The 19912-nt window shown below is 40.2% G+C and overlaps 1 protein-coding gene across 2 annotated transcripts in view; it reads right to left on the bottom strand.

Annotated features, from left to right (window-relative positions):
* Positions 1 to 19912, bottom strand: part of PXYLP1 (2-phosphoxylose phosphatase 1) — a 115321-nt gene that overhangs the window by 74754 nt on the left and 20655 nt on the right. The window contains exons 1-2 of one of the 2 annotated variants that reach the window (XM_074591872.1): positions 15683 to 15717; positions 12140 to 12253 (exon numbers count right to left, since the gene is read on the bottom strand). The exons of the other annotated variant lie outside the window; for it this stretch is intronic. The gene's annotated coding sequence lies outside the window, so the exon portion shown is untranslated. Of the gene's footprint in view, positions 1 to 12139; positions 12254 to 15682; positions 15718 to 19912 lie in introns of those variants that run through there. 2 annotated transcript variants of the gene reach the window in all.

The raw sequence follows: 19912 nt of genomic DNA, 5'->3' as shown, positions 1-19912 counted from the left end.
ATGGACACTGAGATAATATCCTGTATCAGATTACCAGCAGCACATCCTTCAGATCATCCTAGTATCTCCTTTGATAGGAAATTCCAGGTAGTTCAGACGTGCTGTGTTTAAATAGCACTTTATGTTGGAAGTTTTTCAGTGGGAGGACAATATTTAGTATAATAAGTATAAACCAGCAAGGGATCTGATTAAACTAAGGAACTGATAATTTGTGCCAAAAAGAGAAGGTTGAAAATTGTTTCTTAGCTGGTCTTTTCAAGGTCTGAAATTGGGACTACCTCTCTCTTTAATTTTGCCATTGCCATTAAAAAGATGCAGGAGGTAATATTTGTCAATGCCAAAAATGGGCCACATTATCAATATCAGAGAGGACTGAAATAACCTACAGGATGAAATGAAAGGTCTTGGGGATGACAGCATAGAAACTGGATGATATTTAATTGTACAGCATGCAAAGCCATGTATTTAAGGAATTGCAGCCAGCTGGAATTAACTAAGGAAAAAGATCTGGACATGCTGGCCAATCACCCACAACTCTGTGTGGTGAGTCAAAGGGGTACGATGCAGCTGCACAAGAAATACAACTCAACAAAAGGCTGTAATTTTTACTGACTCTTTTGATGCTTCTAGATTTCCTACCAGAGTGCGACACTGAATATTACACTGTTTTTCAGAACCAGCTTTTGAATTTTTAGAAAACTTTTGGTTTCCCATACATACAGCAGCAAATGAAAAGTACGTGTGTGCGCACAGAGGGAGAGTGGTGGAAAAAGAGGAAGGACAGGGGAGACACTGAAGCAAAAATATTATTTTTAGGGGTTGTGATATTCTGTTTGAGTAAAAAGCCATTAAATCGAGAAATATGTCCAAAGACTGCTTTTGAAAGGTTTTTGGCAACATCAGTTCCACTAAGTAAAGTACTACAGTAAGTGATTTTAGAGGGTATGCATGCAGGGATAGCAGGTGATGTCTTATCAGCTTCTCTTTCGGCAATATTGTTATTTCTGTGCTAGACCTACAGCAAAGATTCTGCATGCTTTATATATTCAGTCCGTGTTGTTCATAGGCTGTGAAAGCCAGAAGTAACAATTTTCTCAAATTGAATCATATTAATAAGTTCTCTTATTCTGCTCTGATAGTTTCTTATTTTATTATTATATACATTATTAACTATGCTAGCAGCAGGACATAACAAATGCAAAATACTTGTTCAAGAACACTACTGTTTTCAGCAGGGAATAATTAAGAATACATTTCAATAACATTTAGGATTCTAATGAATAAAAGATAACTCACGCAGGCAACTCAGAGGCCTGCATAATTTTCTCCAAGGAGGTTAAAATGCATGATGAGTGCCTAATTCATAAGGAAGCACTTTTGGGTCATATATGTCAATAGCAGACAAGATGTGATCAAGGTTCAGGTAACATATAGGTCTGAAATGTCATCTTTGCTGCAGGAAGTCTTCAAAAGGATGTCAGAACTCTTCAGTGTAATTCACCTGAAAAGCAGAAAATATCTCTGAGATGTGGAATTTGAGACCTTCAGCACTTTGTGAACTGGTTGCGTATCAAACCCAGAAACTTTACCTCTCATTCATGGAAGCACTGATTGCATTTTCGCAGCTGGATCTGAGTTGGTAAACAGGCACTAAGCACAACTGCGTTCCCATCTCCATAACAGCAACATAATGAAAGCAGTAAAGAATATGACTATCAAACTGGCTTCCTTTCAGACCCTCCACCATTCGTCTAATTCTCCTAATTGCCAGATGCAGCTATGAGTTTTGTATCCTAAAATTGCCTTGATTTTACCTCTTCTAGAAAAATAACAAAATGTTTTTATGTGGCTCTGTCCATTCAGACTGCCTAATTTGGTTTAAACTTTGCTATCTACAGCAAGTGTAGGACATAGCAGCATCATCTTAATCCTCTTGGATTCCACACCACAATATGGTAACAGCCCAACTAGAAATGACTCCTACCTCTTTATTACTCTTTATTTCAACTGGCATTCTGCATGCATTTTGGGGGCAGGGGACGAGATGGGGATTGTAGGGAGAGAAAATAACAAAGAAAGCAACTGCAAGGGCTGTGATTGTGCAGAACAGAGGCCTTAGATAACTGGGATTGATAAAAAAAGACATTTGTACATGGATCCACACACAGTGCTGCCTTTGAAAGAGCAGATCTGAAAATTATCAGAAATTTCTAACAAAGCACAACAAGATTAGTCTGTTGTTTTGGGATTTTTAGATGCCTGTCTCAGCCACTTGGTCTCGTAAAAGCAAATGCTGAAGTTCAGTTGCTGTCTTTGTACTCTCTTGGCATAGTCTCCTCCCTTATGCAACCACAGCTGAATGTTTTTTCCAAATTTTAAAAAATCCCTCTTAAAGCTTGAACTGAACCTAGAGAATACAATTTTTTTTCGACAGGTTACACTGCCAATCCCTACCAAGTGAGCAGACAATAGCTAGGACTCCCTGTGAGGCACTCTGGGGTTTTCAGACTGACATTAGCATCTGGCAGGTAACCAGGCACAGCCAGGCCTCTGGTGCAGACTGATGCTGTTCAGGGCTGGTGCGAGGCACACAGAGCAAATAAGAGGCTTTGTGGGACCCATTTTATTGCCTATAGAATGAGAACAAGGATTTTTTTCTGCCACTTTTTGTCAGTGTTGTGCAAAATGCTTTTCAACTCATAAATCTGCTCGCCTGGCAGCCTGCTTTATCTGTACACACACAGAGATTGCAACTAACCAGTTTCGTTCCTATTCCAAGTTGGGATAAGCTACACCGGAGCTAGATTTAAAGAAGCTTTGTACCTCTGTGCTGTTGCCAGGACTACAGAAGACAGACTGGTATTTGGCTAGGTTGGTTCCTATGATGGATGGGCACAATGAAAGCTCTTCTGCCTCTCTGGGTGCTTCTTTCCCCTTCAGCACAGCTCACTTCCTAAAGCAAGCCCTTTCCCTTAGCCCACTACTATGTCATATGTAAATAGCTTGTTTTCCTTTGTTTTATTCTTGCCACTATATTTCTTTCTATTTCAACCCAATTTTTTCTTCCTGTTACAAGGGAAACTAAATTTCTGTGTCCAATTCTGCAAGCTGTATTTGTCTAAAAGATGATGACTGTTTCACCCACGCGCAGTGATGTAAATTTAAGCTGCTGATCCCCCAGTTCCAGAGGCCTCCAGTTTTCTAGAGGTAGGTGATGCATTTCTAAACTTTTCAAGCTTTCATGGATTTAGAGCAAAACCTGGAAACATTATCAGAACAAATCCTACGCTTAAAAGCCAGAAAGTGAGCCAAAATGGAACTACGAGCGTTAGTTTTAAACCCACAATTGACATGTTAGTTTAAAGTCAGTATTCTAGGTGCTGCTTGGCCACAGGAGATGTCATTAAAATGGTGTTTGTGACAAGGAAAAGAAAACCCTAGAAACTAGTCTCCCTTAACTGCAATGATTTAGCCCAAGGAATACGCGGTGATGCTTTTACATCAGAGCTTTTGAGGGTATTTTTTAAAAAGCAAGCACCTGGTGGAGGCATATCAGGCAATTTGACATTGTATTATTGTCTGATCTCCACCAGCCATACTCTGTGACCAGCAGCAGGAAACGAGGCATCAGCTGGCAGCTCTAAGTTCATGTTCAAAAGGCTGAGGTACATCTTGCAAGCCATCTGCGGCCTGGTCTCAGGGGGACAGAAAACACACAGGAGTGCTTTGAATTCTAATGTGTGCATTGACTTCTCAGCGCCCTCTACACTGGCACCCTATTTCCCTTCGCAGTCAATGTCATTTACCTCGCACTCGCAAATACAGCTAAAGATCACAGCTCAGCTGAGGTGCAGCGCGTTGTAATACCCTGGCCATATATCTGCAACTCTCCCTTTTCCTCTCATTCTCTGAGCAGACGGAGTTTCTTGCTTCGAAATAACAATCTAATGAGGATAAGGAAAGAGCTTCTTTGCTAAAAATGGAGTTAGGTATGCGCCAGATAATATTTCTCTATTTTCTGAGAAATGCTATACAGCACAGATCTTGAGACATCGGATACCAGAGGCCAAGCAATAACTTACTTGATATATCTGTCTTTTCATTGACCAATCTAGGGAAACGATGTGAGATTTGCCACTCACTAGCTATTTCCTAGAGATGTTTTCATGAGAAACTGTTACTACTCCTGATAAATATTCTCTGCAAATCCCAAAAAGGGAGATGATTACAAGAGAGAAGGGTTCCACTACAAGCAGAATAATTACATTAGACTTACTGTGGTGCAAATGAAGTCAGTATTTGGCCCTCAGCCTCTGTTTTAAGGATGTAAGTCTAAATGTCTTTCTGAAAACAGCAGTTACAGTACTTTCCAGCAAATTAGGCAACATTCCAGGGGTATACTTGGGTTTACTGGAAATGATCCTTTAATTCATGGTAAATGAAGGACTAAAAATTATGATCAGGTCAAGAGACAAAAGGTCTGAGGTGCACTTCAGAATGTAGATCAATAGTCAGAAAAATTCAAAATAGACTCCCAGCTAAGTGTCAGTGCAGATTTTCCTCATGAAATGAATAAAGTGCTGCTCTATTGGCAACCTCATTATTCACTACTTAGCAGATGCAGTAATGACTTCAGGCAAATGTGAATATTGAACCTGAAAGGTCCTAGTACCATAAGCAGGAAATGAGCATAAATGACAGTTGTGTTATGCCGTGGCCCCTCAGAGGGCCAACAGAGCAGAAAACAGGAACTCAGAATTTGAGCAAACTGTTCTAAAGCAGAGCTGCTCTGAGAGTAGAGGGATGGAAAGTGAAGCAGAAAAACCCCTGTGAATTTCCTTTCCTTGTTTATTGTGTCTCTTTCTTTGAGAGAGTAGGCGCCCTGCGAACGTGACACATTTCTAGTAATACGCAGGGTAGATGGATTGCGTAGAATCCTGCTTCCCTACTATACCACTTAGGGGGAAAAACATGAACCATAGCTTCCTCCATAGGAATGCCAAGCTAAGCCAGGAGTAGAGTATGGGAAGCACACTACTGTATATAACTGCAAATTGTATTTCATCATCCAATGCCCCCTATATTGTTTAACAAGCTGAATAGCTACCGAGGTAGAGCTGGGTTATTCCAAGAGACAATGTTGTGCCCATTCTGGTTCTGATAGGTCAGAGTGGGTTCAGAGCTCCCCAGAAGAACAGATCAGACTACATTTTACTGGCCCCAAACCGCTTTGAACAGCAAAACCTCAGTGTTGTGATAAAGCAGGTTCGGGGTGGCCATGAGACAATGCTAATGGTATCTTGTAGAACAGAAATGGTCAGTAGGGTTTAAGAGGAAAGGGAAAATGACAAGGAGTCATTTGGGATCTCGGGATAAGCCTGAGGAGAGATGTGCAATTCAGTCAGTCTGTAAGGTTTCAGACAAGAGCTCTCACATCAGCAAACTTTGGGGGCTTTGTAGAAGGCTTCAAAAGACTTGAGTAAGATAACTGCTTCTCCTGGAGATCCAGCTCCTTGCTCTTCATTGCCAGTTCTGCAAGGAACCACTGCTCCTCCACCAGCAATACCCTGAGAGGAGCTGGGGCTTGCTCTGTAGGCTGAGAAAGAAATGGGGCTAGGAGGAAGATATCTGCCCATTTCCCAAAGTATGTGCTCCCTCAGCAGGGGCAAGGATTGTCTGTCTGGTTCGTGCTAATCCCAGGCTCCTTCAGTACAGGTACAGGAGACAATGTCCCACTACCCTACACTGCCAGCTTCTTTGTTAGTACTTTAAACTGTTGAAGTGGTAAATTACATATTTTGATAACCTCTCACCAAAAGTGGAAGTCACTCTGCTGTATTTCAGCCAAGAAAAAGATTTCTCAGGAAGATGAGAATGTAAGTAATAGTTATTCTTTTTCAAGACTAGATGAAGGAGGGAGCAGGGTCTTTGTGAGAAAGCTGGTTCTGGAAGACAGATATAGAAGTGTACTATTGCACTATGGATATTTTAATGAGCTATATCACGTGTGTAAAAGATGTCAGAATAAATCAGATGGGGGCATACTGGTATTTTTTAAAAAAGAAAACAAAGGCACAATTGTCCTTTTCCTTTGAGGAAAAAGAATAGACAAAGTGATAACTTGCACTTACTTGAAGCAAGTAACGAATGTCTCACCATAACAAGGTGCAGTCTATTTAAAATATTATGTAGATGGTGCTTTTTCCTGCTCTCAAAAGCTTAGAAAAAGATGATAAAATGACAGGGTGTTATGAAGTTTAAGAATAGCTATGGCTATAGTTAAGGATACTGCTGCTATTTAAAGCACATGTGTATGATTAAAAACGTTTTAGAGCTTCCAGATTCTTAGATCTGTCTGCAGGGTAAGTGCCACCTTTATAGTGAGGAAGCGGTAGCTTGCCATCTCAAACAATTGTCTTAAGCAGCTACTCAGGAAGCCATTTCCATCAAGTGGCTCTAACATTTCAATTGCTACCTAAAGTTTGAATAAAGTTATCCTTAAAACTTTCCCATAAAAATTGCAATTTACAAAGAATTCATAGCTTTTTGGATGTGGTGCCTAGTGCAGGCTGCACTGTAACAGGGTAGCACACTTCAATTAATTGGTGTTTCTTGTGGTTCCTTGGACCCTAGACAACATAATTCTTTAAGGAGATCATCTGGGAGTTCTTACAGTTCGAATACTATCTAGGTTTCTTAAATCCCTCTGGCACCTTTGAAATGAGTGTGATTGGAATAAGCTAAGATCTTTCTCACTATTTTTCATACTTAATTGTTGTCCATCCTCTGAATATTCCACAAAGGGCTGGATGAAAGGGCAACGTAGTAGCTCAATCTCTTCCTTAATGAGACCAGTGCGCATTGACAGGAACCAAGAAAAGGAAGTGAGAACCGGAATTCTGACCATTTTCCTTATTATTTCTCTTCTCTGAAGTAGGAAAAAACCACATTTTTTTAGGAGTTGGCAAATCTATGGACACCTAATGGAAATCATAGTCATCAGACAAGGAAAGGTGAGGAAAACAGTGTTTTCCAAGGCCATCTGTAATACACTGTGATTTCATTGTAAAATAAATGCTATCCACAAAACTTTTATGTTCAATGCTGTAAGCAAAAGTAGCTGTGAAGAAGCATTTCTAGAATTAAATGATGGAGCACAGGAAACCTTAAAATGACTATTTACTGTAAACATATATTGAAAAATCTACTAGTTAGTGTTTGTAAGAAGGTTTTTCAGCATCTGACAGTGAATTTTTTTCACAGGGTAAACAGTCATCTTCAAAGACAGTAGGTTTGAAGCAGTACATTTTTTTATTTGTTCTTGGTTAGTTTGTTTTTTGGTTTTTGGGTGTTTTTTTTCCCTAGTGTGGTTAGGAGGATTCATGCTTCTTTCAAGGTAGCTAAAGTTTGTAAATGAAGGTCAGTTGCCAACGGGGAAAAGGATGTAGAAAAGGTGAAATTACTTTGATTTAAAACCAATCGTAGCACCTAAGTCGTTCAGCCCAGTCCTCTGCCATGAAACTAATAACCAGATTGGAAAGAACTGAGGCTGTGGGTCCAAACACTTTAAGTATAAAGAACTGTACTCTCATTAGGATCCAGATATTAGGATCCAGAGCTCCCTTAACACTGCAGTTTAACACATCACCAGACTTGGAGGACAGAGGCGCTGAATAAGAGCAATCCTTATGCCACACCTCCTTTCTCCATTGTGCCTGAGACAAATTAAAACATTAGTCCTCCTACAGAAAAACACTGAACGCTAAGGAATACATAACCAAAACTTAACTGAGCAATTATTTTAGTTCTCTGGTACCACAAAACTGCCTTTCTTATTGTGCAACACATCCTGCCCTGTTGCTTTTACTTGCATTGGATTCTCTCATGTGAGAAGCTCATTATTTCCCTCCCATTACTCAGAGTGAGTAAAATTAAATTAGAAATATAACATTAACTGGCTAGTGAGATAAAAATATCAGTTCTTCCAAGTGCCACAACTTGAGCCTGTTGTATTTCAAGTCTGGGAAAAAAAGCAAACAGTGAATTTCAATGACCTTAACATAGGCAGAGGGGCCTGTCACAGCCACTATCACTGACTCTCAAAAGCAACTTTCCTCTGCCAAACACTTACCTATTCTCAGACCGACAAACAAATTAAAGGGGAAACTGAAGCAACTGAAGACCATTCCAAACTCTGTCTCATTCTTACTTGGTTGCAAGTGAAAACCCTTGTGCCAATATGGCATGGAACTGCCCTCAAAAATGTTAGATGGGGGTGTCATTTCACAATAGACTGAGGGAGGCTGCTCTGGAAGAAGCTGTCGGTTTCATGGCATCTGATTTTGTGTCATGAGAGGAATGTGTTGCAGATCTTGGCCTGTGTTCAATTTAAAATTGGAAACACAAGGACTATAATTAATTTAGCTAAGGGGAAGCTATAGTAAACTGCAACTTCTAAAAGTAGTTGTTTGTATGATGTGTGAGGGGAACCTTGCTGTTTGCTTCAACCCTACCGAGCAGAGAGTTTCAAAAATGAAAAAGTGCACGGGGAGGACCTCCCTGCAGCCCCCAGTTCCCTTTGTAATTGCCTATCTTTGCATTTAAATTTTAAATGCCTTTTGAAGGTCAAGGCATGGAAATTACTCAATGGGGCTGCTTATGTGGTCTCCTAAAAACCACGGTGTACATCACCATTGCTTCATCTGTCTCATTTCCCTTGCACATCAGCTAGTGTTCAGCTACGCTTAAAAAAATCAAGCAACCCCACCCCATCTCTCACTGTTTGAGTGGACATCTGATTACTATTTATATCCTTTTTCTGTGTCTTTCTTAAATGCACAAGCCAAATACGCTGTTATAGTAGGAACAGGGGCAATCATCTTCTGCGTTTTTAGGATGTGTTAAATCCAGCAACACTTGGCGTTTTGAAAATTTTCCTCGGTAACTAAAGATTGCCTGCCCTGCCTCCCTGTGGTTAGTGCCCTCCATAGCACATCACAGGGCCGAAGAGCACAGCGTGTCCCGCCAACCCCTGCCAAGTTCAAGGCAAAACCCCTCCTGCAAGGGTTGTCTCACCAGCTTTATTAAAAGGCTGCAGTTTTATCTGCTGTGCTCTGTGCAGATGGCTCATGGCTTCTTTGTGGATACTCTTTAGGGAGGGCTGGCTTAGCAGGATGTGGTGCTGGATGGAGAGAACTTGTACTGAACTAATAGCCCGTACACCTCTTGAAAAGGCAGACACCTAGCCCAGCAAGCAAGCTGCCAGGCCTGTAAATGGAAATTCCTCATGTGACCACATATGCAGTCCCCTGCAACCACTTCATGCATCGTCAATGCTCCATCTGCACCCTTTCCTTTACACACTAGCTAGTGCTCAGCTGTGCATAAAAGAAACATCCCCCCCAATTTGTAAAGAGCTCTCTAGACACAGCTCTTGCCTCTGTGCTGGCACGGCCCTGCTGAGGGGCTGGGTAGCGGACAGCTCGCCAGCAGCTCTGCAACTCATTTCTGACTTGTTTGAGCCTGAAAATATTTTGGAATAAGCAAAAGGGAATGCTGTGGAAGCCAAAAGCGTCAGCAATGGCAAACCAGCATGTCAGTAATCCTGGAACTTCCTTAATGTCTCTCTGATTATGAAGAGATATTAAAAAAAAAAAAGTGAAGACAGACATATTCTAGTGTAATTAGCTGAACTCTGAGCTCCACTAACTGAATTAAAATTATCCTAAATTAACATATTAATTTCACAGAGTAAAGCTTTTCAAAGGAGGTTTTTTAAATCTCTTGTCTAGAATTTGGTTAAACTTATCTTTTTCCAGTTTAAAACCTGATTATAACACTGGTGTATTATGCTTGTTTTCTTTCTGGAAGAGGTTAAAGGACATTTGTTATCACTAACCTTTCCCTTTGTTTTACAACAAAGACCACTAACAAAATTACTATGAATACTGAAACACTTCACAGGGACACTTTAGAACTTTCATTATTTGCATAACATAATCACTTGTATTTTGAACATTTTCAAAACTCATTAATTTTATTGGCTCACTGACCCTGAAAGTGTAGATCACCAAGGGTGAAGATCTATGCAGCTGATTTTTCAGTGTTTAAATGCTGAAGACTGCTTTTAACATTTTTAACAGCTCTTGCCAGGTCTGAGCCTAGTCTTACTTCTCTTAACCACTAGAGGGCAAGATGTTCTCATGCAACTGCTTAACAAAAGACTAATAAAAAAATATACTCAAGACGTTAATTTCAGAAGTTCACAAACTTTCCTGAAAACAAGTCGATTACACAAATAAGAAAAGGAAAGAATAAATATGGTTCCCCAAAACTTACACAATACTAAATGGTTAATAGTGGTACAGGGGGGAAAAAAAAATAAGAAAAGATAAGGGATCTTGGGAAAACTTATAATCTCTTCTTTAGCCTGACATCCTACATCTGCATTTTTCAATTATTCTAGAGTTATCAAACTAGAAAAAAAATCTTCTATAACTACAAATAAATGTCAATGCTCTGTGGGATGTATGCCTGTGTCTGAACTTAAGAAAAATATCTTTAATATAATATTTTGTTCTTTGCTAATGAATTAATGCCCAAAATATCAATAGGTCATGAATAAACAGATCTATGCACAATTTCCTATCTGTTACTGCAGGATAATGATTCTAAATCAGATCTGCACACATGTAGGGAGATTTTCCCCCACCCATGTTTTTATTAAGTTTTTGCTTAAAGGCCGTGATAAATGAAGAAAGGGGTTTTCCTCCCTCCAGTGAATTATAAGGATCTAAGCGTGTATTTTCAAAGAGCATAATTCAAAATAAAAGAACAGTTAGAAGTGCCACCCCCAAACAGTTCATAATCTGGGTCTATCTAGTAACCAAGTAACATCAAGGGACTGCTTCAGTATTTTGTATAAGTTCTTGAGGACCCAGTAAAGACATTAAAATATCTATAATTGTTCCTTATCCCATTTATATAGCTAGTGGAAAAATAAAAAAAATAGATTTTCTATGTAGGATCAGCTATACCATTAGTATTGATGGTGCAACTGGGACCAGACACTGGCTTAGAGGAATAACAGGGAAAGATGTAAATAGAGACAAGGAGTGGAAATAATTTTCTCTCCTGCCTTGCCATTCAGTGACCCGTGACAACATTTTGTTGAAATCAACAATGGGTTTGAGAGCTTGGCTGTGTGGTCTGAAGATAAGTGATAGCTGGATGATGAAAAAGGCATAAGAATACCACAGCCAAAACACTTGGTTATCTCTCCCGTCCATCAATGTGATAAAAGCATTCATGATTTCTAACTCACCCCCAAGTCATACAAGTTCCTGAGTATTTAACAGAGGTACCTACCATGTTGCAGAGTAAGAAGGATTATTTCAGTTGTTCAGTAATAACCCCTGAAGGCAGAAGATTAAATTCTTGCAAACTTATCATCTATTTTTCAAACAGGTTTGCTTTTTGAATTCATGCAACAGAGGTTTTAAATACACACCCATATTTATAGATGCAGATATGACAAAATCCTGTAAGCCTTTTATAACTAAAACATCTGGCTATCCTAGTTAAGATTAATTGATACAATAAAGGAGCCAAACAATTAGCTGTTGGGATTCCACATGGAACTGGGAATACACAGAGTAGTGATTTCAAATGTTTCCTCTGCAAACGTATCTCTACAAAATCAAATTGCCCTTTTTTAGACCTCTCTTCTTCCCACACACACACCACTGTCAATGAGGAAACATACATCTTCAGTGAAAGTTTAGTGCCTATGGCAAGAGGAACAAAGTATACGACATCTTTTTGCTATGATCTCTATCCACCCACCAGCTATGCACATATAAGAAGAAACATTGCGTACTTCATAAGAGAGATGCAGAAACCAGCCTATGTAAAAGTAAGCTTTAAATTATAAGATGCACATGTAGTGAATAACATTCAGACAACATCTCATGCTGAAGGCCAGAACATTCTCGATCCTTTTATGGGTAACTCAAAATAGAAAGAGAACAGCAGGAGCTCTCCTCACAGTATATCTCACAAGGCCACAGACCTTTCTCGGCAAGTCCCAGGTTTTCTAAAACCGCACAAACCACGTAAGAAGTGGGCTGAAGTCACCTACCTCACTGTGAGGCACTGGACCTCCGAGGAGCTCATTTCTTGACTTTAATTTTGCTGGACAGGAGTGAATTCACACCACTCCAAATCACTGCTGCAAATATTGTCATTGAAGAAGCTTAATGGAGTAAAATTAAGGGTGCAGAAATTAGCATACAATACAGATTTATAAAATTTGTTCATGCAATCTAAACATAACTTTAATTAAACACTTCTTTTTATAATTCACTGACAGATCTTTCAGGAAGTGCTGGTTCTAAGCTCCTTTCTAGTGTATTACTTACACCTAGATCAGAGAGATAATTGATCCACAGCTCCATCAAGACAGACTGCAAATAGAGATGACTTGCAGCTTTAGTTGTCCAGGGTGTGGTTCTTTACATTAAGAGTGCTGGATGCTACTTCAACAGCACAAAACACCCATAAACCTAGATGATCTCTTTTTGTGGGATACTTCCACCTAAAACCGTATACTATCTTCCAGATACCTTATCAGACGGACTGCCCTTCAGGGAAATAGGGAGACAGGAAATGTGTCTCACCACTGGCACTCATAAGGAACAAGTCACTTCAAGTACAGCAAATGAAGTTGCTATTTCATCTCCTCCTGCTAATTACTGATGTAAGGGCCTACAATGCACGAGGCATAACTGCTGCCTAATGCAATCTGAGTAAATCTTTAGATGCTTTTTTGCTTCCTGCATCTGAATCAGAGGAAATAAATCTGTGTGAACAACTGCTTTTCTAGGAGTCTGATTTCTGAGTGGAATATAAAAAGAAATGAGGTACAAAATATTTTGTTTTGAAAAAAAACCCCAACACTTTGAAAGTATCATTTTGCTGCTATATAAATCCTTGCTTTGCCCACATCTTAAGTATGGCATACAGTTATGGTGTATGCATCCCAAAGACATAGATGAATTAAGAGAAGGTAAATAAAAGGGAAACTAAACAGATCAGAAGGATGTGTAGTACTGTTTCCTAGATGTGCATAATTTCCCAGAGTTACATTGTTCACGTACAGCTTTTACAACTAGTAGCACAGCCCTCTGCTCTTTAACAAGGCAGGGAGAACTGTATACTATTTTACTTTATAAAAGCAAAGTGTTCCCACGAGCATGAGATTGACTTCATATTTTAACTTTTCTAATTCCTTCCTTTTCTCTGTCCTGTTTGTTTTTATGTGATTTTCCTAATGTACCATATCTCCAAGAATGGTGACTGACAAATGTCTGCCTGTGAGTGATTCAAACTAGTGTGGTTGCTTCATGAAAATTAGACCTTCTCATCAGCTTAAATCAATCAAAAAGAGGAGGGTGTTCTAAAACTCCTTCCATTCAGTCTCCCTAAGAGTATTTTCTCTTCTGGGGAAGTTGAGGAGTACATGCCTCAAACTTTATTTCCTCTGTGCTTCTTTGTGGAGAAATCCAAGCAAAATGAACGGAAGTTGTCTACACACAATTCTTCCAAACATGCAAAATAAACAGAAATCTTAGATTGTTTGTTGTAATCCACATAATCTACTTTATCTTCATAAAGAGTAACAAAAATGTTAAAGTGATTTTTTTTCCCCTGAAGTGACAGTGTGCCTTTTGTTCCTATTTCCAAATAAATTAAATAAATTACAGTATCTGTATGACTCAGATCAAAAAAGGACATAAGAATACAACTGGTTGGACTGAGCCGCTCCCATGGAAATGGTACTGTTACTGATTTAATTTTGAATAGGCTTGCTCTCTCTTTCTCTAGAACATGCATTTTGCATATTTCCTCATATTTCAGGAAATCTGACTCTTCTTTCAAGAAGCTGGATATAAGAAAACAAAGATTCACCTGCACAGAAGTGGATACTGTCTAGGTAAGTGAGAGATCCAGTTCCAAGACTTTCTCAATGCCTTGCACTTGCAGCACTACCAGCTGCTCTTTCCCTTCTTCCAAACTGCACCCAAATGTATGGCTTTCCTCAGAGCTGGCATGAACCCTTCACTGATGAATGTGTTTCACAAAAAGGAACTGTTCTGCCAAAGTTATAACCTTTCATAAAGACACATCTATTTTACTTTAAGAAAAAAGAAACTACAGGAAAATTTCTGAGATCCAAGATAGGCCTGATTACTTCTGAAGGTCATGTAACTGATTTTCTTGAGCAAAAAGCAGTGGCTACAATAAATTAAATATCTGTAAGGTTTTAGGGTCTGTACCAATGAAGCAAGAAAACAAAATGCTGGAAAGTTGTCAAGTGAATTGTCCAGAGATTCTCCAGGACTAGATTTACGAACACTAGAGGAAATTCTGCTGTGCCTCAGGCAACAGCTCAGGTGCAAGAAGTGAAGCATGAAATCTAATTAGCCTGAGCTTCCAGGGCCCATATCATCAGTCATAAAATTATCCTGCCTTTTTGAATATTCAACCTCCTAACTGGATTGATTAATTCCAGTGCCCCTTCAACGGTACCCAAATTCATATGCACAACTATGTGTTACACAAGTAGGCCAAATTCACCACTGTGAACTGGGCATAACTTCCAAAGTTAGTAGAGATCTGCAACAGCTGAGAATGTGGCTCACTAACTGTCCTCCATTAATTTAAAGTAATGTTATAAAATAGATACGACTATTGAAAAAGGAACTTTATTTTGAGGGTTTGTTTGGTTTGTGTTTTTTTTTCCTAATGTGTTAGCTTTCTCTACCTCATGGAAAGAGGACCGACACTGGCCCTACTCTGAGATGAAAGTGTTTGACACAAAGAACTGGGCATCACACCCGAATTAAGCAAGTCACTTTAATGAGCATCACTGCACAGGGTACTAAACGCACATTGGCTACTCTGGTGTGCTATTGCAACTGTGAGGCAACTTCGGTAACACAGTAGCTGAATATCACAACCTCAGCATCTGGGGACGCTGGGAACTATTGCAAGGGAAGTTAAGAAGGTTCAGGGGCTGCACGTACACCTTGTTTATTTCACAGTCCAAAGTTTGGTAGTTGTTATCATTCATACCATTTATGCCACTGTACATATTCTGGACTGAGACTTGTTGATCGGAGTAAGTGAAGAGAGAACCCATCCCAAAACTAAACATACTTTCTGTTTTCTAGCAGAACAGAGTAGGGGACTAGAGTGAAAAAATTCTCTTTAAATGTAACTGAAATAATACCATTCTTCCCATAACTACTTTCTATCAAGGGTTGCTTTCTTTCTTAATCCAGTGACCAGATAATGCAATCACAGCAGCACATTTTGTGCACAAAGTACCCTGTGATACAAATAAAACCAAGTATACATGAGAGCAGATTATACCAGAAAGCAGAACTGCTGTTGTCAGAGCAACTTCAGTGTGCCTTCGGGATCAGCGAAGCATGGATCTTACTTTGTTAACACGTAGAGAACCAGCTACACTATTACATTTCCTTCCCTTTTGGTCAAATAGCACTACCATATACATGGCCTACATACATCAACATTACCAACCTATTCCGCACAGAACTGAAGGGAAATCACACAAGTTGCTCATCTTTGAATCGCCAAAATGAATCTTTTTCCTTACCTTGCTATTAACTCATTCCAAGAGCTGAGCAAGTCAGGCAGATCTCAGGCTGAGTCAAGGGGAGTTTTCAATAAGCAGTTGCATCTGCCTTAGTTCATACACCTCTAGTTAAACACCTGCAATAACACCTGTCTGGTAAAAGCTGGTCTTCATCCCAGTGAAGGCAAACAATTTATTTAGTTTTGCTTTATGTTTTCAGACTTTTGGAGACTCATGCTGTGAGGCATGTTTTGAGTCAGAAATTGGTCAATGTAAGCTCTGAATATGAATGCCTGATTTCAGATATCTCTTCTAGAGTATCCTGTTTTGCAGAAAGGGGAGGGTCAGAGGTAAATTGTGAGCACCTGAAAGTAATTCCATGTACACACTTGCAAATATTTATTCATCCTCTACCACAGGGTGAATAAGTAGGTTGAGCCTACTTGGTCTTACCAGTTACATTTCTCCTAAAGTATTCTCGGTCCATTTAACTGTGACCATGACTGATCTCATTAGATATAGTATCACATAGAGTAGCATAAAGTTGCACCATGAGGTCACCCAGGATGTGGGCACACGTATTTCTCTATTTCACCTACTCCTACCCACTGTATGCAGCCCCCTCTGGTGATGGGGCCTCATAAACATCAATCCCATTCCCTCCTGAGGTGCAGCAAACATTTACATTAATGTCAGCATTCTCCTAAGTGCTGGCAGAGTGATTTTTGCTCAGTCCACACTTTCCAGAGATTAGGGACTCTTCTGCATCCCAAATTCTATTGTAAAATGATTCTGTTCTCCATGACCACGATAAACCTGTTTTAAAAGAGATTATGAACTTCTGTTTCTGATGCAAATGTTTCGTGTTTGATGTTGATAACCCTTGGACAGCAGTTTTAACTATTGCAGCTAACTGGAAAGTTCTCATGACCAACTAAGCACTATTGCATTGGGAGCTGAATGCAAGACCTTGCCCATTTCAGCTATGTTTCACATCCAAACAGGTTTGTTCATTTGCCCTGTCCCTCTGAGGAAGCAGAACCCCTCCCTGCCCACAGAGTTATCCTACAGACTTTTCAAATGGGAAGATGCAATAAGGAAGTGATTAGAATAGCCATTGAAGTTTCACCCAGCATTACTGATCAACTGCTGCCTGCATGCCCCATGTCATGAGGGGATATTTGAGACAGTATTTCACCTGCGGAGGCAAAAGAACCAGGCAAACATGAAGCTTTGTACACAGACAGCATAAAAACTATATTAGTCTAAAGTATTGCTAGCTTATGAACTGCCTTTTTGTTTTCCTTCCTAATGACTCAAATAAGCTTGGTCGGCAGAAGTAATATGGTCTTTTTTTCCTGTGCTGCTGTGCATATTTTCAACTCTTCCATTTCAGAAGCACTTGAGAAACTGAGCTCTATGGTTTAATTAAACAGAATGTCAGTGACTACAGCTGCTTGGGGGTGTGTGGATTTGGCACCCTGGCAGACAGTATTACAGGCAGCTACCCCAGACATCTGTGCCAACACCCCTCATTATTAGAATGCAGTAATCCTCCTGCTGTTGTTCTGCTCACTGCTGTGCTGGGGCAAAACAAGCCAAACAGTGTGATAGTTGATTTGGACTACAGTAGGTGAAGCACTGCAACCCCTGGGAATATTTGGAAGCCCTAGACTTCAGAAAAGCATCCATGAAGCTGCACAACATGCCTTTGTCCTTTTTTTGTTTCTTGCTAAAAGATAAGTTTCACAGCATCCCAGCCACTACTAAATCTGTTTGGTTTTTGAACCTCTGCGTGACATCTGATTACTCTGATATTAAGTTTACCTTGTTTGAGCCAAAATCTGCAGAAAAATATGAGTAGCACACGAATGGAAACTTTCTAAGCAGTCATTATTTGGAAATGACATCTCTGATCCAGATTTCTTTATGACTCACACAACAGGGTTATATAATTTGTTACTAATATTAGAAATGAACTGTGGGATTATTTAAAAAAACCCTGCCTGTTTCCATCTTTACATAAACAATAATCTGTTAGACTAACAGAGGATGTGTATTTTTTAAAGTTCCTTGTAGAGCTAATTCTGTGTCTAATGCTTATGAAATATACAAATTCCATTTCATATATACTGTTATATCAAAGCCTCATGAAGTCAGCAGAAACAATCCTGTTGGCTACATGGACTCCACATGGACTTTGAAGAGCACAGTTTTCAAGCCCTTTCAAAGGGACCTTATAGATGAAACTGCTGTTTTTCCAGATTATAACGTGCATTATGTCTCAGATTTCATAAAACATGCTGTAATATAGCTTGTGCTTATCCACATATTTAGTCATCAGCAGAAATAAGTAGTAACTTTCCAAAAGGTACACTTGTTAGGCCCTCAAAATAAGATCTGCTTAGTGGTGGCATCAGTAGTAGCAGTACAGCGGTAGTAAATTTTTACTTACTGGGTGCATGTTTAGTAGCTAGATGGTACTGTTACAATGCTTTTGTAGCTATCCGCCCACTATGTGCCTTACACACCAATTTCAGGGATGGTGGTGTTTCTGGTTGTTTTACTCACCTCAGTGCTGAGGAGCCTTGAAATATACCATCTTGTGCTTTTACCCAGCATTGCTGCTAATAACAGAAATGGCTGTTTTTCACTAAATGGTTTTTAAAGCATTTATAAATAACACATAATTGCATTACTGTTTTTAAAAGGGCTAAAGGGTTTTAAAAGTTTTCAACTCTGCCTTGCTGGAAGGCAGCATGAAAGACTAACACTTAATAAAGCACGTCCATGTCTGCTTCTAGTCATATACAACCCTGCCACGCCAAATTAGGTTTTGGCCCTTTATACCACAGGCTATGCCTGCTTGCAGCTGCGGCTGGGTTCAAAGGGGGTTGGTAAGCACAGTTCAAAGCTCAGCATATAGTAACATGAATCATAGAATCACAGAATCATAGGGTTGGAAGGGACCTCTGGAGGTCATCTAGTCCAACCCCCCTGCCAGAGTAGGGTCACCTTAGAGCAGGTTACACAGGAACATGTCCAGGCAGGTTTGGAATGTCTCCAGAGATGGAGGCTCCACCACCTCTCTGGGCAGCCTGTGCCAGGGCTCTGCCACCCTCAAAGGAAAGAAGTTCCTCCTCATGTTTAGGTGGAACTTCCTATGCTCAAGTTTGTGCCCATTACCTCTTGTCCTGTCGCTGGGCACCACTGAAAAGAGCCTGGCCCCATCCTCCTGACACCCACCCTTTAAGTATTTATAAGTACTGATAAGGTCCCCCCTCAGCCGTCTTTTTTCCACACTGAAGAGACCCAAATCCCTCAGCCTTTCTTCATAAGAGAGGTGTTCCAGTCCCCTAATCATCTTGATAGCCCTTTGCTGTACCCTCTCCAGCAATTCCCTGTCCTTCTTGAGCCAGAGAGCCCAGAACTGGACTCAGCACTCCAGGTGCGGCCTCACCAAGGCAGAGTAGAGGGGGAAGATGACCTCCCTCGACCTGCTGGCCACACTCTTCTTGATGCACCCCAGGATGCCATTGGCCTTTTTGGCCACAAGGGCACATTGCTGGCTCATGGTCATCCTGTTGTCCACCAGGACTCCCAGGTCTCTTTCAGCTGAGCTGCTCTCCAGCAGGTCAGCCCCCAACCTGTACTGGTGTATGGGGTTATTCCTCCCCAGGTGCAGCACCCTACACTTGCCCTTATTGAGTTTCATAAGGTTCCTCTTTGCCCAACTCTCTAGCCTGTCCAGGTCAAAGCAAGATGGAAGACAAGAAAGCAAGATGGAAGACAAGAAAGCAAGATGGAAGACAAGAAAGCGATACAGGTAAAGGATGGGAAATGTACATTACAATTAAATAACAGCTAGCATCAGCCAAAGCGATTATGTGGGTGTCTTTATGCTGGCTGGTTTTTAAGCATTCAGGATCAACTACCATGTTCCATCCATGTTGTTGTGGATTCGCTTGCTTTGATGGAAAGCTGCAAGGACTTTGATAACTGGCTGAAAAAGAGAATGTTTCCAGTACAAGTTCTGCTTTGCTTTATCACAAGTCCTCGACACAACAATTTTCTTCAGAGCTGTTGCATGTCAGATAGGAGGCAGAACATAAAAGCCAAATCCAGATCCTGATATGTGTTAGAAGGAGGGGAAGCCTACATTATAGCTTTAACATTATTTCTGGCCTAAACTAGGACTTGGTTTCCCATTTTGCAATTTTTTGAAGAACTGATTATTCCCCATAACCTCTA

Source organism: Larus michahellis, chromosome 6, assembly GCF_964199755.1.
Source record: "Larus michahellis chromosome 6, bLarMic1.1, whole genome shotgun sequence".
Taxonomy (NCBI): domain Eukaryota; kingdom Metazoa; phylum Chordata; class Aves; order Charadriiformes; family Laridae; genus Larus; species Larus michahellis.
Note: the sequence above shows the minus strand (reverse complement) of the source record. Positions and strands in the feature narration are given on the sequence as shown.